The sequence below is a fragment of the Stylophora pistillata genome, chromosome 5 (assembly GCF_964205215.1).
Source record: "Stylophora pistillata chromosome 5, jaStyPist1.2, whole genome shotgun sequence".
NCBI classification, from domain to species: domain Eukaryota; kingdom Metazoa; phylum Cnidaria; class Anthozoa; order Scleractinia; family Pocilloporidae; genus Stylophora; species Stylophora pistillata.
In genome coordinates this window covers 11683055-11706369 of record NC_142523.1, presented here as the reverse complement: position 1 = coordinate 11706369, position 23315 = coordinate 11683055, and the positions used below count along the sequence as shown (strand labels likewise).

At 39.5% G+C, this 23315-nt stretch overlaps 1 protein-coding gene, 1 long non-coding RNA gene and 1 pseudogene across 8 annotated transcripts in view; 1 reads left to right on the top strand and 2 right to left on the bottom strand.

The window, feature by feature from the left end:
* The window catches only part of LOC148730295 (uncharacterized), a 63728-nt pseudogene extending 43873 nt beyond the window's left edge, over positions 1-19855 (bottom strand).
* Positions 1-23315, bottom strand: part of LOC148730293 (uncharacterized) — a 141050-nt gene that overhangs the window by 99056 nt on the left and 18679 nt on the right. The gene's annotated exons all lie outside the window — the stretch shown is intronic.
* On the top strand, positions 703-8517 carry LOC148730296 (uncharacterized). 7 transcript variants are annotated; one of them, XR_016001259.1, is made up of 6 exons: positions 703-2183; positions 2459-3095; positions 3465-4249; positions 5399-5510; positions 6002-6183; positions 6729-8517. It is a non-coding gene; the product is annotated as an uncharacterized LOC148730296 (long non-coding RNA). The 7 variants fall into 7 exon arrangements; XR_016001258.1 differs by having other exon boundaries at positions 703-3095; positions 3465-3603; positions 4188-4249; XR_016001255.1 differs by lacking the exons at positions 703-2183; positions 5399-5510 and having other exon boundaries at positions 2847-3095; positions 3465-3603; positions 4188-4249; positions 6100-6183.

The window sequence follows — 23315 nt, the reverse complement described above, 5'->3', positions numbered from 1 at the left end:
TTCTACACAAGACATACATCAGTATAATACTCGCTCATCATCTTCTGGTAACTACTATATTAATCATCAGTTGGCTCAATCATCATAAAAGCTCTTTTTCCATTGTTGGTGCTAAAATTTTGAACAGCATTCCCGAAAGCTATCGGAAACTACCAATGCACATGTTCAAAAAGAAAATTCAAGTATTACTATTTGAAACTCTAGAAACTCTGGACAGTTATGCTGACACTAGCACTCTTATTTCTGAAATAAAAAAGGCATCTTAATTACAATCCAATCATAAATTATAATGTTTGTCTTCACTTTTTATCATTTTTTTTCCCTCTTTTGACAAACAATGTATTCAAAATCGACTTTTTTAACGCCTTCAATTACTAATTCGTGTTTGTTTGTCCTTAACATCGCCCGCCTAGATTGGCTCGCTATTTGCAGTCGGTGTTTATTGTAAGTAATTGTTTTGGAAGACCTAATAAACTTGTAAAAACTTGTTAGTAAACAAAACAAAGCCTAGCCTGCTGTGCAGGCGTCATGTTGGGGCGAGTTAAGATTACAAGCTCCTGATCGTTTATCCGACGTCGTGTTTGATTTGGAGTCAGAGTAAGATGTTCCCCCACCAACCCCAGCCCCTCTCCTTACTTTTGACCGTCACTCACCCCCTCGGTACAAATTGCATTCTCTCCCCAGCCTTCCGCTGCCACTAAAATCAAAGATGGCGGCCATTTCTCCCTGAGACAAAACTAAGCACTCGCTCGCCCAAATTACTCCTGCTCTGCAGGCTTAACAAAGCGTAGTTCCGCTGTCCTATGCGACGGTGATGTAGTTGTCTTTGAAGGTGCAGGCGTTAAAACAAAAGAAAGACAGAGTTTGTCAGCGTACGATTCAGAGCTTTTTTATACTTTTAGTGAGGTCTGCCAAAAATTATGATTCTGAAGAAATGGGCTCCTTTGGAGAAGGATCAAGAGATGGGAGTGTGCGAAGGTGAAGTAAATGGAAAAATCCTGTATCACCAAGCGAAGTGCTAAGGTATAGGTACATGACAGAGAGGTAGGGGTACTTTTGAAAGGTGTCAGGGACCGGTCATTTATTAGAGGCTGGAGTGGGGGTGGACTGGTGCATTTTAATTTTCCTATACATAATTTCCCATGAGCCTGTTCTTGCCACTGCATAACATAATGTGGCCCCCCTTTGAGTCTGTACATAAAATAAGATGACCTGCCCTCAACCACAGAAACTCACCAAACTAGTAAAGCAAATAGTGAAAATAAGAGAAAGGCTTTAATCTCCAAACTACTGTCTGATGGTGAGGTTTCAGTTAAGGAAGTTGGCTGCTCAAATATCCTTGAAAGGGACACAAGTTTACTGGCTAAAGCAAATGATGGAAAGAGGGCTTATAAGTGATCTAGCTTGTACAGTAATTAAAGAGTACTTGCCCTCAGCTCCACAAACAGTGAATCAGAGGACAGTGATACTGAGTAATACAGAGAAATCCATGAAGTTTTTTTTCCAATGTGAAAGAACTGCTAATACACCATGTTATGTTGGTTTGTTATGCCATCACTTTGATAATAAATCATATTTGACTAATGTTAATGTTTCCATGAGTGTTTCTTTTTTTGTGGAACGGAAATTGGAATGCATAAAAGTACATGGCCCCTCAGAAATGGTTGCACAATTTTATGCAGCCCCCCATTTTCAGGTGCACAAAATGGTATGCCCCCACCCCATTTGCACCAGCCAACCCCCCCACCCTGTAATAAATGACTGGTCCCTTAGTAGGGCTACTGGACCCAGTGGAAGGAGTGTGGGCTTTTAGAAAGAGAAGTGAAAAATTTATGAGGGGACTGTGGGGTTTTAGATCCTAGAAATATGATAGAATAATGAATTCTTATAAGACGTCTTATGAAAATAAGATAAGAAGAATTCATGTACTGTAATAGAAGGGTACCTGTTTATAAGTTGTCCACAGAGAGGCAATTGTGTTGTGTTCACAGACATGACTCAGTGTGCTCTCACAGCTCCTCTCTCCACCCAAGAGTGTATAAAAGGGTAACAGAAGAAGCTGTCAGGGGAACTTGAGGAACTTACTGAGGGGGAAGGAGAAAGGGGATGAACTGCAATGGACTGGCATACCCTCCTAGGAAAGTGGCAATACTGTATCTTCTCCATTATGTTAAGCATGACAGGTATTTAAATAGATAAAATAGATTTCCAAATCAGTTAAGCATCCCCTTGCCTGTAGAATTCTGCATTGAATTGCTTGCAAAAACTGATGCCATATATCAGTTTCAAGTGCAATTAAAGGCAGAATTCATGAGTCATGAAATGGAATTTCCTTGAATCATATAATTAAATAAAAATTAGTAAAAAAAAAGTAAAACAGCATTACTTATGGTCGTTATGTAAACACAGATGCAAAACAGGTCAGGCCTAGGGTTGAGTTGTGTTTTGATAATTTCAGTTCCCCTTGTGAAAAGAAGGCTAAAGGCAGCATGGAAGGCAAGCAGGTCAATTCTTGACTTCTTATAATTTAAAGGCATCATATAGTGAAACCACAATATTTAATTTGTAGCAGATATTTAATAAAATGTACAAATTAAACATAATTATTTAAAGGAGGAATTTCAGTTTTATGCTCCAGAAAAGTGTATGATATTATCTCAATCATTAGAAAGACACATGAAATTATGAGGCTACCTGTTGCTGTATTGAAATAGGAAGACTAACCCGACCTTCTGACAATTTTCTCTCAATTTTCTTTAAATGCCATCATAAATGTCACTGGCTTAAGTGTTGTTCAGTTAAGTCTGGATACTATTTTTGTCATATTTTGGCAATCAATGTTGAGAGTAAGAGAAGTAGTTATTTTTGTTTTGGAAGCACATTTGAAACTTCTATGGTAGAGATATATGGTTTTAGGAGTATCTAACAACAACAACAACAACAACACTTCTTAACTAAAATTATTTATTCTTTAAGGTATCTTAGCATCTTTTAGCACAGTGCTTTTGGCCACCATCATAAGCATTAATATATTTTTCAGGTTTTGGAAGGTGATCAAAAGGTTGATCCACAGGAAGAAGCTAAAATGAACAAAGGTATATTTAACTCCAAGTGCTAGGTGAATTAAACACAACTTCATGACGCATGATGCAACTCTCCCCTGAAGGCATTCTGTATATTGAAGAAATATGTGGGAAAAAAGCCCATAGTGTCATATCTGATAAAAAAAAGTTACTAGATAAGTCTGTACTAGAGCTTAAAGTGACCCACCCAGTTGGACTAATTATCCTGGTTTTCTTGGCATGAAGCAACTAGGAGTATCGCCACTTAGCCATTCTCCCCTCAGTTCTATAGAATGCTATATTCTCCATCCAAATTGCCAAGTATTTCTCTAAAAGAACACAGGGAGAATTGTTTAAATGGCATTACCAGAGCTCATGTTAAATTTTTCTTTTGACTGGTAGTTGACAGCAGATCAAAGAAGTGCCTGAAAGATTTAAATGAGGAATTACTTTGCTGTATCTGGTGTGAACTCATGGTATTAGCACACACTTTGCCTTGCTCACTGACTTTCTGTTTTGGTTGTATCAGGGACTGGCTTTGGTAAGACATGTTGCAGAGCATTATTTTTTGTTTTTAGTTCAAATTCATCTAAACTCTTTATCCCCAAGAGTGACTAACATCTACTTTCTCAATACAATATCGCCCCTGTATCACACATAAAGGTCAGGAGAATTAGGAAAATCGTCACCAACAAAAGATAAGCTCTTCATTGTTTAACAAATTCTCCTTCTTAGCACCCTAGCGAATGTATAGAGAGCAGTATGGAGAATATGCATACTGATGTTAGGGTTATTAGGTAAATCTATTTGGTCATGTCAGATTATTTTACAATTATAGTTTATACTACCACTCATTGGTAAGGGTAGAATTTTTTTATTCAGAATTAAAAAGATAACCATAATTTCAAGAGAGTCATTGATATAAAACTTTTAAATTGCATGTTCACTTGTTTTCTGTAAGAAAAAGAACAATTTATGTGTACTTTTCAGGTGCAAACTAAGGCATAATTTGTGAACTGTCCTTTTGTTGCTTAAATTGAGCTGCTAAGCTATGACATTTGAGAATTTTGTTTAGGGACAAAAAAGTATGATTGAAGTTATTTTTAATTTCCTGTTTCTTCTTAGTCATTCAAGACTGTCCAAACTGTAGAGCAAAGGCTCAACTCATGTCTGCTGTACCAGTGAAGGTGAGATAACAGTTAAAGGGGTGATTAGAATAGAACCCTAAGGCTATTTGTGATGGAACACCAACTTCTCACTTTTTTGTCAGGCGATACATGACAATTTGGAAGGAGAACCTTGTAGTTTGTCGTAAGTCACTCAGGGCTTTTTTTCTCTCCCACTCTTCAATTTTGCTTGCTTAGTTAGTGAAAGTTTGAGTGAATTATATCCCTTTAGACAATTTCTAATACTTGGCCTTAATGTTTGGAAAAATTGTGACATCCCAGAATAGACATGCATGCTTTAAAACACTGTTTTAAATGTGTATGCTCTTCTGTCAAGACTAGTCTTGCCCTGGTCTTCGACAGATTCTCTATGAGTTTAACAGACATATTTTGGGCCTCTTATCTTTGAGCTGCACTGTGAACCTACTTATTCACTCAATTCTTCAGAATTCACATGATTCCCAAGATCTGATTGCTAACTCTCCTCTCTAGCCACTACACATTTCCTTGAAAATTAGTAACAGGAATTTGGTGTCAGATCAAGATAACAACTTCTACCTGATAAGTTTAAGAATTCTCATTACCTGTATGTAGGCTGAATAATGCTTCAATTGTTTAAGTGAGAGGTTACATGTTAGTATTAAAAACTGGATCATTGTGTGACTGAGGCAGGTTCTGATGTTGTTATTTGAACAACGAGACAGACTTATAGCCACAATAAAATTTATTTATACAGGAAAGTACAAAAGAAATACTACTGATAAAAAGAAAGGGTGATTGCAAGCAAATCCTCAGTAAAATAGGTCACTAACTTGAGGTTTCACGTACTGGAGTTCGTTTTTTGTGACCAAGAGGTTCTGAGCTTGTAAGTGCTGGTCTTGACACTCTGAACTACTGAGTTAAACTAACTAACTGTACTTCTTTTATAAGGAATCGAACAACAGCAAGAAATTCTCTAAAATTTTGGAAGTTAGGTGTGATCATTCTAAAGGAAATTTAGCTGCAAATCCTGTGTTTAGGTTGATTTGGTTATCATAGGAAATAGTTAGGTGTGGTGGTGTGACTTAAAGGAAATTTATGATGCAAATCCTGTGTGTATGATAATTTGATTATCATAGGAAATAGTTTCTGAAGATGTAATTCTAAAATTATAACAAAAAAATATTGCAGTGTCATGCACAGTTGTGAGCCTGGTCACAAATGGATAATGCAATTCAAGACTTTTTATTGGCTTAGCCATGATTATGGTATATGAGCCAATATACCATAGTCTACAATTATGGTAAGTGTACGCATTAGCTTAAAATTTAAAGGGAGCTAAAAAGAAGAGAAGAAGAGAAGATTGATTTTGTCTAATATCTTGGGGGCGTTTTTTATAAAACAATTATTCCACTTGCGCTTGTTGGATAGGAGATGATTATAGCCAACTTGGCGCTACACACCTCATTGGCTATCTATTATCTCATTTACAATACACGCTCATGGAACAATTGTTAATTATCACTTCTGGTATTGAAAGAGTTACTTAAGACATTCTCACAATTTGCCTTGATGTGTTGACAAATTTTGACATCCCAGAATAGGGATGCATTTTTTAAAACACTGTTTTCATTGTACATGTTTGTCTGTCAAGATTAGTCTGCTGCTGTTCTTAAGTAGGCATACTCTGTACGAGTTTAACAAGCATATTTTGGACCCCTTATCTTTGAGCTGCACTTAAAATCTACTCAATGAACCACTTCTTATTCACATGTAAACATTTTTTTTTTTCAGTTTTGTGACATGTCCAGTATTTTGCTAATGAGAAACAAGAATTTAGTTGTTATGAGAGTGGCATGGGTAAGTGTTAAGCTTCCCGTTTGACCTTCTAGGTGCTAGGTGACAATACAATAAACAAGGTAGCAGAAGAAGTTATTTCTCCAGAGGAGCTGAAAGAGAGGCAGAGTAAAATTCAGGTAAGCAGTGATTTGAAACAAAAACCTTCAATTTTTGCTGTCCAGGTTAAGTTTTGTATTTTGTTCTTCATTAGAAATTCTGGTGAACTAAAACATATTTTTCTTAGAGTATTTTTCTTCTCTTTCTAACAGAAGTAAAACAAATTGTTCCGTGTAGCAAGTATTCACCTCAGTGGAGGTGAATAATGGTGGATATTAACCTTGCCACTTGGCTGGGTTTATATACACCACTATAATATTCACCAACACTTGAGTGAATAGCTTTTTTGATATATTATTATACAGAAATAAAAAAAGGAGTATATTTCTGTCAATTTAACAAAAAATAGTTGGAGATTGTTTTCTTTGGTTGCTTGGCGGTCAGTGGCACTTGCCAATCACTTCTGAACCAGTGAATCAGCACTATGCACCTGTGAGGCATTCTCTAACAAATTATTTTAATTTTGTGAATTTAAGATTCTTTTTCAATTGCTGTGTAATGAAGGTTAAAAAAAAATGAAATTTACTAGTATTAGTTTCTCATGTAATATCACTTTCCTTTCTAGGAGATGAGTAAAGAAGCAAAAATAAAGGCTCCAAAGAAAGTTGTGTCTGTTTCATCAACTAGGTCAGGGCTGGTTGAAGTGTTATTTTGTCAAGGCAACTTCTTGACTAAATGTAAAATCATAAATTTTTTTCATTGAAAATTTGGTTTGGATTTTTGCTTTTGTTTTGATTTAGTGACAGTAAAATATAAGATAATAAGTGACTCTAAGCAAGAAAGTAGTGACAGTGAAAATTACTTAGAAGAGGTTAACTGTTCATCCAAGGTTTAACTGTGACATATTTCTAGTATTTCGTCCGGACACATTAAATCTATCATGAAATAAATCGCAAAGATAGGGTGGTGCCTGCTTTGTTCTACTCTGATGGACCATGGTAACGGTATTTAATTGAAGTTTTTGAGGGACACTTAACCAACCAAGGGATTTGCGCGCAGCTGAGAGACATAATCAAATTTTTTGATACCTAGGATTATTCTGCAAGCAAAGTTCTGAATGAGTTGTAGGTTAGAAAATGCTTTTGCTAGAGGTATTATCCCGAACAGTAGAACAATAGAAAAGCCTGCTGAAAACAAGAGCGTTAATAATTAAAGTAAGAGTTTTGTTGTCCAAAAGATGTTTTATTCTATTGATACGACGTAAATTATCCAGGCAGCTCGAGGACAGTTAAGATCAGTGTGGTCGTCAAAGGTCACGGCAGAGTCAATCCAGACTTTTACAACACGACAAGGTGCTTGGTTTTGTTTGGGTTTGTTTGGGCCTGGTAACTAGTCAAAATATAGGCTTAACGTATGATGCACGATCCTCGCAGTAGAGAGCACATTTATGCAATAGCGAAAATCAGACCTGAAAAAAATCAGGCCGTTGAGTTGATTCGTAATGAACCCGTGATGATAAATCAGAAACAATGTATATATGAAGTTCATATATTTTTCAGGTCTGATTTTCGCTATTGCATAGATAGCGCTCTCTACTGCGAGGATCGTGCATCATGCGTATCTAATACCGCAGTTCAAAATATATGAACGTTAGATATACATTGTATCTGATTTATCATCACGGGTTTACTACGAATCAACTTAACGGCCTGCTCCCAGTTGGCTTGTTAGCTCAATTGGTAGAGCGCTGCACTAGTATCGCAGAGGTCAGTGGTTCGAATCCCGTACAGGCCTGATTTTTTTCAGGTCTGATTTTCGCTATTGCATATATAGCGCTCTCTATTGCGAGGATCGTGCATCATACGTATCTAATACCGCCGTTCAAAATATATGAACTTCCTATATACATTGTATCATATAGGCTTTACTTTTTTTGCGTATGGAGGGTTGCCAAGAGGAAAAACCTTTCTGCAGATTTGAACGGCGTTTGGTGTTAAAACCAAAGATATACTTGACTTTTGACGGGAGAAAATATTTTTTTACATCGGAAAACATTTTTCCCGCTAAAAGACTTAGTATATTGTTTGATAAACACTAAGCACGATTCAAGAACGCAGACTTTTTTTCCAGAGACAATTTTCCTGCCAAAAAACTTTTTTTTTTCGAAATTGTAATTTTGCCTTTTTAAGAGCGCAAGATTTCTGAACATTATAAATCCGACAGACACTACGCGATCATCGCTCTTCTTAGTACTCTTTCTTTAAAGTGGACAGTGTTGCACGCTCACATGTGACTCGCAATGAAATTAGCATACATAGTTTAGTGCACGAGCACTTGCAGTCTGCAAGATTAGCATATCTGGCTTGTACTTAAGATTTTGACACTTCGTAATTAAAACGTATACTTTATCGAGAGCACCACGCTATCAACAACAGTAGTATCTAAGCGAGACTTTTCATAAACTTTAAGTTGATCAATAAATTGCTGGGATCTTGTGGCATCATCTTTCAAACCTAAAAGAAAAAGCACTAATTCAATGGCAGTAATTGAGGAAAACCTTTTGTGGGAATCGCCTCGCGTTCTATAAAAGATATTTTCTACTCGTTTATGCTTTTCACTGCGTTGTCCCTTTAACTACCAAGATCTGAATGTCAATTCTCTCCTCCAGCTGATGCACATTTCCTTGTACATGGGTAGATACTAAACATATCCAGAAAGACATGGTTACCATGGCAATCTAATGAAAAATCACACCCTACCTTACATGTGACTAACAACTCAATTCAATTTTGACTGAAGCTTCTTTGATTTCATAAGCAGAAAATCGCTTTAATTATTTCCTAAAAGAAATTTCGGTCATATCCAACCTCAATTATTTTTCCAGAAGAAAAGAGAAAAGCTCATTTAAAGTAAAGAACAAACAAGCAAACAAACAAACAAAAGCCAGCAAATTAAACTTAAAGAACAAAATGAAAAGTGAACTTGATTTGATAAGCTTGTTCATGATCCATAATGTACCATGCCTTTCTTCTTTCTTGATCGCCTGATGGCTGATACACATGAAGAAAATCACAAGGGTAAATGTAACGTTGAAGAAAAGAACGATGCAGATTCGTTTGGGAAGGGAAGGATCAGGAGAGGAAGGGGGGAAAAGGGGCAGGGGGGATTATGGGGGATCGGGGGAATGTGGAGGATCAAAGGAAGGGGGAGAAATACACGGGGTTTGATCGCCGGATATTCGGTTCGGTTTAAAAGCTTCAAAAATATTTCAATGTTTTTTTTTTTTTCGGTTGTGGTTAAAATCCGTTCCCCTCATATTCGGAACCCACCAGAGGTAAATCGGCATTTTCTCGCGTACGAGCACGATGACTTATTAACTTTTTTCTCGGAATTGAGCAATGTCATTCATCCGCTGAAATAGATTCGTAGCGGAGGAAAAGGAATAATTTTCGAAAACGCAAATTAGCCAGTGCTCTTAGATATAATTTTCATGATAATATAGGAATTATATAAGAACTGCATTCCCTAAACGAGCCCCGGAAACGGTGGGACCCCCTTTTTTATCTCAAAAATTCCCTTTTTTTTATTTCAAAATTTTTTGTTCTTATAATAGAAGATAAATTAACAATAAAAGGTAAATGTTGACAAAAATCTCAGTGCAGATTCTATTTCAGAGAAATGAACTCAGGGAGTGGTCAATATTTATCGCCTGGGAGAGGGAAGGGGGCGAGGATTTCAATTATCATGTCTTAGCTAATCCCCGGTAAGGCCCTGTAAAATTCTTATGACTTTTCCCCACCCCGCCCTTCTCATTGGCAGATAATTGACAGACGTCAATTATCTATAGCTCTTTCCTTTTATACTCTAGCGAAGACGACTGATTCCCCCTCTGTTCTCCCTAAAAACCAAATGATCCCCAAAATCCTCCACCCCCTCCCCCTCTGGGCTATAACTAACGACTGGTTCCTGAACAATAGATCTGAAATAGTGCGGCTTGACAACTTGGTAGAGGTTAAAAAAAATATAAGAAAATTGGCATGGTCCATTCATGGTATAAACAATGCAGACAGTCGTGTTTATTGGATTTCTGTCTTATAAATTCACATGTAAGATTTTGATGCTCTATTTGTTATTATGCTAAGAGAGTTCCCTTCCCTGGCACGGCCGCTGTACAAGGAAAGGAGAAAAGGGAGAAGGAAGGAGAAAGAGGAGGAAAATTAAGCTTAAGCTCTAAGTGCGAGAAGATGGCAAAGCGCGCTTGTTATTTTAAAACAATAGCAGATCTTAATCATTGTATAGGATTCGGTCATTATCTATGGGGGGTGGAGGATTTTGGCTGTGTCACAATAAAATTCACCTGATTTCTCCCCCTTCCTTAAGAGTTTTTAGTATTTCAATGATCCCCTCTCATTGGCAATCAATTTTCTATGGTCAGCCCTTTAATTGCTTTAAACTCTGAAAAACAAGCGATCGCAAAAAGCCTCCCCCTCCTTACCATCCACTTCCAGGCGATAAATGAGTGGTCCTTTAGATATATACCGACGTTTTAAAGGTTTACTCATGTCATTCGCTGAGGAATAACGTTTTAGTGTGCTGGAGATCGATATTTCGCCCAACAAAGGTGAGGGGTTCAGTTATGGAATCTCTGTAGTGATTGGGTGTCGCTAAATTACCATTATTTTCAAATTGCCTCAATATTGAATCTCGAACTTACGCATGCCAAGCGTAGTGAATTGGCTTTATATATCGCAGTTTACAAATTCAATCAGTGTTTATATCCACCCGTGAAAAATTTCCTTAGTTTGTTTGTTTCGCCGATAAATTGGAAGAAATGAATCAAAGGCATGACAGGCTCACGACACATTATTACTTGAAATTTAACTGAGGCTTCAGAAAAGTGCACTAAATTGTTCATAACATGGTAAGTAATGGCGTGGCTAGGATTGTTGATATCATGGTAAGTAGTGGCGTGGCTAGGATTTCACACATATGAATTTCTGTGCTCATTATGTAAATTGTCTTAAATAGCTGCAGTATTTTGTGTATCAGCAAGCGTGTTCATTTCACGAAAATGACCGACAAATGGCGCATGATTAGAACCATGTGGATTCTACGTATTCGCGCGGATTTTTCGCATAACGGAAATCTAGGATCAATATTTACCGCGTTTTCTAGGGGTATTTGCTCTACCAACGAACCTTTCGAACTACCAAAACAAAAACTATCCAAGTGTTGCTACGTTATGCATTTAATAATCAGCCCGAACTAGCCTACTTAATTGAAGGTTGTTCCAGATTTCATCGCCTTCAATTGTGAAATTAAAACACATAAAGCAAGTAAAAAGCTACTATTGTCCATGAATCCGCTATGAACAATTTTCAAATTTTTACTTCGATATAAAAACTAGAAACTAAATTTACCTGGTCTAGAGGAAACATACTCCAAAAAGAGTCAAACATTCGTTGCAACAAAGTCACAGACGACTTTTTAAACAGTCACAATTGATATCTCCACCTTACGTATAAATCCTAAGAGCGAGTGACAGGTTTTGGTTCTATATTAAATACATATATAAAGCTGCGCATGTTACGTAGACGCCTATAAATCCATAGCAACGGTATGATATAGTGTAGTTTTTTTTTAAAAACTTGAAAGCCTTAAAATCCTTGATGCATTAAGACTACCTTTTTAGGGAGAAAGTATAACAGAAAAACTACCGCTGATGACCGCTCAGCTTACGTGTCGATATTAACGCAGCCGGGCTTACTCAAAACAAATTTTGATGATCGAAATAGAACGATTGATTTCAGGGAGGATGACACAATGATGTGCAAAACATATTTCGTGCCCCTTTAGAGAGACATCTGAGGTGAAAGTTTGAAGCTTAATTTCTCTACTAGCGTTCTACCTTTAGGGTAAAATCGCACCGCGTTTCAATTTTTTAAATATTCTGCCATTTTTAGTCTAGTGTTGCTATGGTTTCAAGAGTGAGCGTGCGAAAGTTCATGCGATTTGAATGTAGTTTTCAGCTCTGACTTTTACATATCGGTTGTCGCACGTGCCAAACGTAACTGACTGCACTCTGATTAGCTCTTTAGCCTCTAATATCAAGCTTGCGATAGAATTTTTTGTTGTTTCTTAACTTTTCTAAATTACAACGCACCACAACTAGATGTGTAAGTATAAGTGGTATAAAACTTAATTTCTATAAGTATGCTGTAAACTGAAGCCTTTATATCTTTGCTTGAACTCTCAATTTCGATTTGATCTTCACGGATCTACGAGTAACGAGCCTAACGCCCCAACAGTTACGAATTTAGGATTATTGAACTTAATAAGCGCGTGTCCCTATTTCATAAAGCTGGAACGAGACAAAAGAATTTAAAAAGTTCACTTATTCTCGCTTCGAACAAATCCAGATTAGCTTCTTATGAAATGGGTTTGCCAGCTTTCGAGAGAAAGCTGTCACCTGCCAGGGTTATTCGTCATCTCTAGCCTCGCGTGAAATTCAAGTCTAATTGAACCTACATTCTTCGACTGACGTTAAATGAATACGATTAACGTTTTCTAGAATGTTCGAATTCAAATTGAAAAAAAAGCATCAGAACTAAACGCCATTCGTATAGGTTATAGAGTAATTTAATAAGACGACAACTGAAATTCAAAATATTTAAAAAGAAGAAAAAGTTTGTAAGAGCAATTTCGTTAACTCGTAACATATAACACAGTGGTTCATCGTTCCTTTTTTCGATTTCCGCATCACTGACCCTATCAAGTCCATAATCAGCGATGGATAATCTGAAAATGTTTGGAGAAACAACAGATAATAGTCGGCCTCAATCTATGCTACATGAGTCGTTTTTTTAATGCGATCGACCATATTTGATATGCACAGAGAGGTAACTTGATATTTTTTATAGAGTTGCACTTTGAGATGTTGTTTTCAATTTGTTTGTTCGACCCAGCAGAGCATGTAACTTCCATCCGAGATGATGTAAAAAACTATCGTGATTTCATATTAAGATTCTAACCCAATGTGAAATATTCTAACCCAAGACTAGGTTAGAATATTTCACATTATAAGTGATAAGAATACCCAGGCAGACACTAAATTATAGTTCTGTTTTAGACCCATCAGCTACAACACAAAAAGTCATGTGGGAAGACCAAAAATTGAAATTTGATGGCATACCATATTTTGTTTTGGGGCAAAAAAATTTTGACTGTCGAAATGGAAAAGACAGGAAGAAAGCTTGGAAACAAAAGAGAAAAGAAATTAAACTGCAGGTTTGGGTTACTCAGTACCCATTAATCATGATAAAATTTCCCACAAATTTTTCAGTTTTTTTTGGAGGGGGGTAGGTGGAGGAGGGGGTGATAAACAATACCCATCTTCATTTAAACAGAAATAAAACAAGAAATAATCATTGAGAAGTAAACAGTATGTGAATACTTTATTCAAATGTCATTTGTTCTTGTTCTAATTCATTTGTCATTGGTTGTGAGTTGTATTTGTGCAAGGAACACTAAAATCCAAAAAGAAATATTTAAAAATAATTTAAAACACTTATTTTGTGGTACTAAGAGTAAACAAGTTGAAAAAGACAAGAACTGGTGTAAACATATCAATACATCTCCTCAAGTAGAAAATTCAGAGCAGTGTGGAACTCCTCAAAGTGTAGACTTTCTCAAAGTCGTTCGCTTGGTTTTCTGTTCTGGTGTGGTAGGACTAGCACGACCGTCGCGCTTTCGCTCGCTATCGCTCGCTCGGCTTGGCTCGCGCTACGCGCTCAAAAGCGCGACTTGTGAGCAAGTCTACTCAAAGTGCTACTTTGGAAATTGCTTTATTCTATAGAGGGTTTGGTATGTCAAAGTTCTGTTCTATACCTCCTCTATGGTCTGGTTGGAGGATATGTAAACAATAGAGTGTTTTTGTTGAGGAACTATTGCCTGATAGTTGCCCCGCAGAAATTTGATGTTCTTAAAACACAAATATGCCAGATTTAAGAACATCAAATTTCCAAGGGGCAACTATCAGACAAATAGTTTTGAGACATAAACACTATTGCCTTTATTGTTTGCCGTTGAATTTTTTGCCGCGAGCCAGATCAATCATACCCCCTCCCCTACTCCTCCTACTGGTGACGCCTATGGGCAATGTCACCACTGCAATGACTGGTGACACCTTGTGTGTTAACATACAACCCAGGGCTGTAGAATCTAACAAGTCATGGAAATGCGAGACCTGCAATAAAATAAAGCTTTGAAAATGGAAGCTGAACATTCCACTTCTATTTAAGTCAAGGCTTCCGGTTACTACTGAACTACTCTAATTTGACTTTCAAAAATTCTTAAGAAGGCTTTCTGAGAGAGTGTTCAGTCAGTAAAGAAATGATAGGCACTAGTGATGCTGTTAGTGACAAAGTATTTTTTTGCAGCCTGGACTTCAAAATTTCCGATGAGAAATAAACTCACGCAAAAGCTCTTATGTCTTATTAATGTTCAGTTCTGCTCTATATAGCTTGTAGCTCAGCATGTGCTTTTTCAACAAATCTCACTTCGTCACATTCAGAGCCAAAGTTCTTGACATAAATCGTCAATGCGTGATCATAACACTCTTTAGCTTCTTGGATGAGACCACAATAACTGTACACAGCGCCCAGGTTTTTGTAAGTATCTGCTACCTTGACGTGCTCCGCACCGAACATTTTAAGGCGAACAGTCAGCGATCGCTGGTGACAGTCTTTTGCCTGCTTTAGGTCACCCAGCTGCCAGTTGACAACGCCCAGGTTATTGTAAGACATTGCGACATCAACATGCTCCGGTCCGAGCTTTATCAGCCAAACATCCAGCGCTCGCTCGTAAAAGTCTTTTGCCTGATTTAGATCACCTATCTGCCTGTGGACAAGGCCCAGGTTATTGTAAAACGTTCCGACATCAACATGCTCGGGTCCGAGCTTTTTCAGCCCAACATCCAGCGCTCGCTCGTGACAGTCTTTTGCTTCCTTTAGGTCACCCATCTGTCGGTGGATAAGGCCCAAGTTATTGTAAGACGTTGCGACTTCAATATGCTCATGTCCCAGCTTTTTCAGCCACACATCCAGTGCTCGCTCGTGACAGTCTTTTGCCTGGTTCAAGTCACCCAGCTGCTCGTGGACAAGGCCCAGGTTATTGTAAGACGTTGCAACATCAACATGCTCAGGTCCGAGCTTTTTCAGCCCCAAATCCAGCGCTCGCTCGTGACAGTCTTTTGCCTTCTTTAGGTCACCCAGATGTTCGTGGACAAGGCCCAGGTTATTATAAGACATTGTAACATCAACATGCACAGGTCCGAGCTTTTTCAGCCAAACATCCAGCGCTCGCTCGTGACAGCCTTTTGCCTCCTTAAGGTCACCCATCTGCCTGTGGACAACGCCCAGATTATTGTAAGAGGTTGCGACATCAACATGCTCAGGTCCAAACTTTTTCAGCCAAACATCCAGAGCTCGCTCGTGACAGTCTTTTGCCTGCTTTAGGTCACCCAGGTGTTCGCGGACAAGGCCCAGGTTATTGTAAGACATTGCAACATCAACATGCACAGGTCCGAGCTTTTTCAGCCAAACATCCAGCGCTCGCTCGTGACAGTCTTTTGCCTGATTAAGGTCACCCATCTGCCAGTGGACAACGCCCAGATTATTGTAAGAGGTTTCGACATCAACATGCTCAGGTCCAAACTTTTTCAGCCAAACATCCAGAGCTCGCTCGTGACAGTCTTTTGCCTGCTTTAGGTCATCCAGCTGCCAGAAGACAAGGCCCAGGTTATTGTAAGACTTTGCGACAGAAACATGCTCAGGTCCGAGCTTTTTCAGCCCCACTTCCAGCCCTCGTTTGTGACAGTATTTTGCCTGCTTTAGGTCACCCAGCTGGTCGTGGACAAGGCCCAGGTTATTGTAAGACGTTGCGACATCAACATGGTCAGGTCCAAGCTTTTGTAGCCGAACAGACAGTGCTCGCTTGTGACAGTCTTTTGCCTGCTTAAGGTCACCCATCTGCAGGTGGACAAGGCCCAGGTCATTGTAAGACGTTGCGACATCAACATGCTCAGGTCTGAGCTTTTTCAGCCGAACTTCTAGAGCTCGCTCGTGAAAGTCTTTTGCCTGCTTTAGGTCACCCAGCTGCTTGTGGACAAGGCCCAGGTTATTATAAGACGTTGCGACATCAACATGGTCAGGTCCAAGCTTTTCTAGCCGAACAGACAGTGCTCGCTTGTGACAGTCCTTTGCCTGCTTTAGGTCACCCATCTGCAGGTGGACAAGGCCTAGGTCATTGTAATACGTTGCGACATCAACATGCTCAGGTCTGAGCTTTTTTAGCCGAACTTCCAGAGCTCGCTCGTGAAAGTCTTTTGCCTGCTTTAGGTCACCCAGCTGCTTGTGGACAAGCCCCAGGTTATTGTAAGACGTTGCGACATCAACATGGTCAGGTCCGAGCTTTTCTAGCCGAACAGACAGTGCTCGCTCGTGACAGTCTTTTGCCTGCTTTAGGTCACCCATCTGCAGGTGGACAAGGCCTAGGTCATTGTAAGACGTTGCGACCTTAACATGCTTAGGGCCGAGCTCTGTCAGCCAAACATTTAGCGCTCGTTCGTGAAACTCTTTTGCCTGCGTTAGGTCACCCATCTGTCGGCGGACAAGGCCCAGGTTATTTTAAGACATTGCGACATGAACATGCCCAGGTCCAAGCTTTTTCAGCGTTGCATTCAGCGCTCGCTCGTGACAGTCTTTTGCCCGCTTGAGGTCACCCAGTCGCTCGTGGAGAAGGGCTAGGTTATCGTAAGACTTTGCGACATCAACATAATCAGGTCCGAGCCATTTCAGTCGAACATCCAGAGCTCGTTCGTGAAAGTCCTTTGCCTGTTTTAGGTCACCCAGCTGCTCGTGGACAAGTCCCAGGTTATTGTAAGACTTTGCGACATCAACATGGTCAGGTCCGAGCCTTTTCAGCCCTACATCCAGATCCCGCTCGTGACAGTTTCTTCCCTGCTTTAGGTCACCCAGCTGCCGGTGGACAAGACCCAAGTTATTGTAAGACTTTGCGACATGAACATGCTCGGGTCCAAACTTTTTCAGTTTTACATCCAGCGCTCGCTCGTGACAGTTTTTTGCCCGCTTGAGGTCACCCAGCTGCTCGTGGACAAGTCCCAGGTTATTGTAAGACTTTGCTACATCAACATGCTCAGGTCCGAACCTTCTCAGCCGAATATCCAGCGCTCGCCTGTGAAAGTCTTTTGCCTGCTTTAGCTCACCCAGCTGCTCGTGGGCAAGGCCCAGGTTATTGTAAGACTTTGCAACATCAACATGCTCAGGTCCGAGCGTTTTTAGCCGAACTTCCAGAGCTCGCTCGTGAAAGTCTTTGGCCAGCATTAGGTCACCCAACTGCTCGTGGACAAGTCCCAGGTTATTGTAAGACATTGCGACATCAACATGTTCAGGTCTGAGCTTTCTCAGCTGAACTTCCAGAGCTCGCTCGTGAAAGTCTCTTGCCCGCTTTAGGTCACCCAGCTGCTCGTGGACAAGGCCCAGGTTATTGTAAGACGTTGCGACATCAACATGCTCAGGTCCGAGCTTCTTCAGCCGAACATTCAGTGCTTGCTCGTGACAGTCTTTTGCCTGCTTTAGATCTCCCAGTTCCTCGTGGACAAGACCCAGGTGATTATAAATATCTGATTTTCGGAATTTATCACTCGGATCTCTTAACTTCACGATTTCCAGGGCTACTGAAAAGTATCCTCTCGCGGCTGGATATCGAGAGTGCTCGTGGCACATATCTCCGAGGGTTGTTAAGACTTTAGAATAGTCCTGCATAGTCAGTATAGCAATTTGAGCAACTTGAGATAATCCTTTTACAGAAAACAAATGTTCGGCATCTGTAATCATTTTTGCCAAATGAGGAACAATTTTTGTACCAATGACAAGAGAATCTCGATCTTCGAATTTGGAGAAGGATGAAGCAGCTCTTAGTATGCATTTAATTTGCGTATCCTTTGCAGATCTCTTTGCTACTGAATTACCAACGTAATGGACGACCCCATGCACTCGAATGCAAACACCGCTCTCCTCTTCGTCAAACAACAACAATGGGCATCGACTTATCTTAACCCCAATCGCATCTTCATCTCCATATTCCTTTTCCATTTCGATAATGTAGCGGACGACAATATCTTTTAGTATTGGTTGTGGCGCACAAAGAGAAAGAAAAGTGAACAAGTGCTCTACAATTCTGTCGGATCTCATTATCTTTTCCAAGGCGAGTGTTATCACTGTGGTCATTGTTTTCGGGTAACTTGGGTTTGTCTCGGCAAGAATGTTCTCAATTGTACTTCGCTGCCCTTTTTCAAATTTCTTAAGAAAGTCGGTCCAGCCGAAGTTTGAAGTTATTTTGCTATCCTGGATTTGTTTTACATAGATGGCGGCGCTAGCCAAAGCCAGTGGCTGGTAATCCAGATTTCGTGCAAGTTGTTTTTCTACCTCGTTATCAGTGACGCCAGAAAGGAGCCTTAACAAGGAGCTGGCATCATCAGGTAGCAATCCTTTGCTTACAGAGATGTGCTGAATGAAAGAGCTTTCTAAGGGAATAGAGTTGGTGTCTTGTGTTGTTATCAGCAACTGGCCCTTCGCCCATTGTTGGTTTCCCGGACCTGGCAAGTACGTATATACATGAGACGAAATAGTGACATTGTCAATTACCAGCAACCACGACGTGTAATGCCCAATTTTTGCGCTTATTAGCGTCTTGAGACCTGCAATTTTTTCGTCTGTGCTCAGATCTTTGGAATTACGAGTGTCTGTAACTGAGTAGTCTGGACAATTACAGTGTCGAGCGAAGGAGACATATGATTCTAAAAGTGTTTCTGAACTTTCTGCATTAAGCGTCATGGCAAATGAAATCGCAGACGGTGTTTCTTTGCTCTGGTCGAAAACTCGCTTGGCTGTTAAACGGGCCAGCTGAGATTTTCCACTTCCGGGGTTTCCGGATAAGTACAAGGTGCTTAAGTTGTCGTGGTTGGCATCTTTGAGTTCTATGAGGTGTTGTATGATTCTATCAACCTCTGATCTGCGAGGGAAGACGTCATGTGTAGGTTCAGGAGGGAGAATACAAAATGGGAAGACTTTGGTTTGCAACTGTTCTTCAAGGGTCTGTCGTTGATTTTCTTTTTCTTCAAGTTTTACTTCCTTCTCTATAACCTGTTGTTGAAGGTTGTCAACTTTCTTCAGAACATTTCTTAACTCTTCCGTTGGGAAATTTGTCTGAGTTTGGATTTGATGGATTTGTTGAGTCGGAAGACGGAGTGCATGAAATGCAGTCTTTACCTTTAAAACCGCATTTTTGAAAATCTCCACTAGAAACGTGGCCTGTTGGTATATGCGCAAAGTCTTCATTACGAAATTTTCTGAGATCATCTACATTTGACCGAACAGCTGGATGGAGACTGCAGATGCAATCGGAATAAAGAATGGCATAAAACAGCATGGTACAATCCCATTCTGCTCTGTCACCATTGACCATGGTTGCCAAGAGATGGGCGTTTCTCTTTCTGACTTGGCTCGTAAAGTCCTTTCCATTTTTCGATTCATCTTTCCATTCTCCCAGGGTTGCCCTGTAGCGATTGTCCCATTCTTGTTTGAAGATTGTTCGAAGGCCTTCAGCTAGTACATCGGTGACAATGTAACAAATCCTGTAGTAATTCAATTGCTCTGCAGTATATTCCATTGGGGCGGCCGTATTTAATCAGACCCTTTACAAAAGCAGTGTCTCCCATTAGTCAAGTCAGTCAGTTGTAACACTTTGTTTATCTTTTTTTTTTTTGAGTATTTAGAACTTTTAAACTCGGTTAAACATTTACTACGATTATAAGCTGAGTGAGAAGCCGACGAAGTTTGGGGACTGAGCAGGCGGTGTGCGCACTCCAATTGCATTGCATTGTGGTGGCGTTATTTTCAATATGGCAGTAAAAGCGGCAGAAATCGACAGATTTTGACTGAACATTCCTAACAGTTAGGCCGTTTCTTTTTTCTTTCACTATAGGTAAAAATAATATGATATATTCTGAGTATGTAAAAGCATTTTTCGTACGTATTTGTCGCGTATTCGATCGTTCTGAGGGACAAACGCAAGCACTGCTTTTTAGCATGTAATTTCAGGCCGGTTTTCGAGAAGGTCAAATTCGTTGTACGTCGTAGTTTGAAGCCTTTCAAAGATTTACATGGCCACTTTGATCCTTCGTCCACAGCTCTGATCAAACGCGCTCAAATGCGCTCCAACGGTACAAATGTCTTATGCATTTTAAGTGATAGTGTTTGACACCCTTTTACGTAGCGAAGAGGCCCATTGTTGCGTTTAGTGTGTTGCGTTACATAGCGTCACTACTACAAGGACATTTGTAAATCTACTTTCCTAAGTGAAGGAAAATTAACTAATCGCAGCGCTGTGTGGTAAATCTTCTATCTTGATCATTGAATGAAGGACAGTTTAATTTGAGCAATAAAAATATTCACTTAATCCATGAAAGCCTCTACCTTGCGTGAGGCGTCACGCCGGAAAGCCGAAAGCAATAGGCAGTCGACCGTTGAAAGGTGTTGATGGGCATGTGCGTCTCCTACCATTCGCTAGTTCTTTTAAATCTTCTACCCTCAAAGTTTAGCTCTTATTAGGATATCTCTTGATGACTTTCCTTTGCGATGTGATAATAAAGGTCAGTTTTGAGGTGTCATTTCCCCATGTGTATGTCCTTGAGGTTTAAATTGGCAAAGCCGGATAAGATTGTGCTACTAAAGGCAATTTTTTCTTCTGTGCGCCCGCTATTTTCTTTCTTATAAAGCATGGTTCTCTCCTGCAGAAATAACTCCGGAGATACGTTTCTCAAAACGCTCATCTAGGTTTCCTCTACTCTGGAAGGATATTTCGAAACTGTGTACATTTTTAACTAAACATAGCGCGAGAAAAATTCGTTCTTAGGTGGCGTGGGGCTTCTCCTTTTACAAATCCCGTATTTACGCTTGGGTAAAAAGTTCGTGTATTTTATAAACTACACTCCAAAACATTAACCGTCAGCCGTTAAATGACTTAAAATTTAACCGTCAACCGTCAAAAGGGTTTTTTTCAAACAGTCAACCGTCAACGTTATCTCTCTGTTGGAAGGTCGCCAAAAGAAGTAAAATGACACTTCGCCTCTAACAAAAACAACAAAAACATAAACACGGTTTTAACCTCAAAAATTGATCGCCAAACTTTCGTTGCTTCTCACTCAACTGAAAATGGTAGTATGCATTTGTTAACTGGTAAGTTTGTGCTCACCCTTTATACTTTTTCGCCTCCGACAGAGTATAAAAAGGTGGGGGGGGGGGAGTGAAGGGAAGGGGGACTATAGAAAATTCACCGCCAGAGCTATATGCGGGGATAAAGTAAATCGTATTGTGACAAAATACGGTCATTTTCACATTCCCACACAGATCAAAGATTTCCTCCCACCCATTATGGATGAGAAGAACGGTTTGCAAGCACACAATTTGTAAGTGAGTTTATGAAGCTTTTCTGGCTCTGCATCTAATAAAACAACAAAAAAGATTGAGGCCGCGAAACAACATGCCCCTTGAGCGACCTGGTACTGGCTCGGTCAATCTCAGCGTTCATTTAGACGCAGTATTAGCCAATTGGAGTACTGGCAACTCGTTACCACTAATTCGTGATCATTTTAATTGATTGAACATTCTTTAACTGACGTCAATCGGATACGATTTACATTTCCTAGAATGTTCAAATTCAAATTTAAAAAATCCAAACAAAACTTTTGAAATATTTTAAGGTAAGAAAAAGCTCTTAAGAGCAATTTCAGTCGTCACGTACATTTAACACAGTGGTTTATGGTTCTTTTCTTCCGTTTCTGCACCAGTGATCATACCGAGGCCGTTATCAACAATATCTAATCTGCGAAACCGTCTTGAAAAACAAAAAAATAATAACCGACACTCGCAAGAAACCTTTCTCTCAGAAAAGATAACGTCACATATTAAGGGTTATGTTTAGACGCCAGAATTTTTACGATAATTTTGAATATTGTCATATACCTAGACTTTCACTCAACTAAAGGAGCGCTGTTATTGGTTGATTCTTGGTCAACGTGCCCCTGATCAAATACAAATGCATCCCGAACGCGATAAAATTGCGCAGTTGTTTCCCGCGCGCCGCTTGCAACAGCAAATTTTTGCCATATCATTGTTTAAGGGAAATCCTAAAAATATGCAACAAAGCACTTAATGTATCTTCCATTGGAAAACTAGCTGTTTTGTTTTCCCTCGAGTCCTGATGTTCTCCGAGAAGAAGTCGAGGGAAAAATCAGGACACTTGGCCAAAGATAACTGTTTCCTTTGGGACCATACATTAAGTGTATAATGTAGACCTGTTTAGACAGGCGCCGATATTAAGTAATGTCCCAAAGCAGTTCTCTCAACAGTTCCAGGAAAACTGCTTCCTAAATCCTTGAAAGAATTTTATTTTGCTTCAGCACAAAAGCCTTTCCATCAGAGTCGAAATCGAGACACATGAAATGTTTAGTGAAAAAGAGGCTTGGGGCCAGAATTTTCAATATAGCATAAGAACTATTGAAGAATCTGCTCTTAACCTTGTGCAGATCACTCAATCCTTCACTTCCAAGATCTCATTAGTAATTCTCCTTACTATCTGCCACACAATTCCTACGATGTTAGTTGGGAGAATTTGATATTTGGTATTGGATCAACTAATAGTCCTCTAAATGACTATAACGTGTCTGCTTGATACAGTATTGATATTGTATGGAGAAATTCTGTCTTGCTCACTCATGGCAGATAAATAGTTAAAGAGCCCTTTACTCTAGTTGACAAGCAAAGAAACAGAAAAATTTTACCCTTAATATCCACGAAAAGTGAAAACGCAAAATCCAACCAGGTGATCAGCATATACTACAGGTGAAATAAAAAACAACGAGGTTGAACGCTTGACAATTAATTACTAGAAAGAAATGCCCTAGGGTTTTAAGTTTCGGGTCAAGATTTCTTACTTTTACAATCTTAGTAGGTGTAAAAAGCATTGCACACGAGTAGAAGGCTGTAGGAAATTGCCGGTAGGTACTTGGTGAAATCCCTCATACATGCATCAATACGGAAGAACATATGGGAAAACATGGTCATGTGGATAC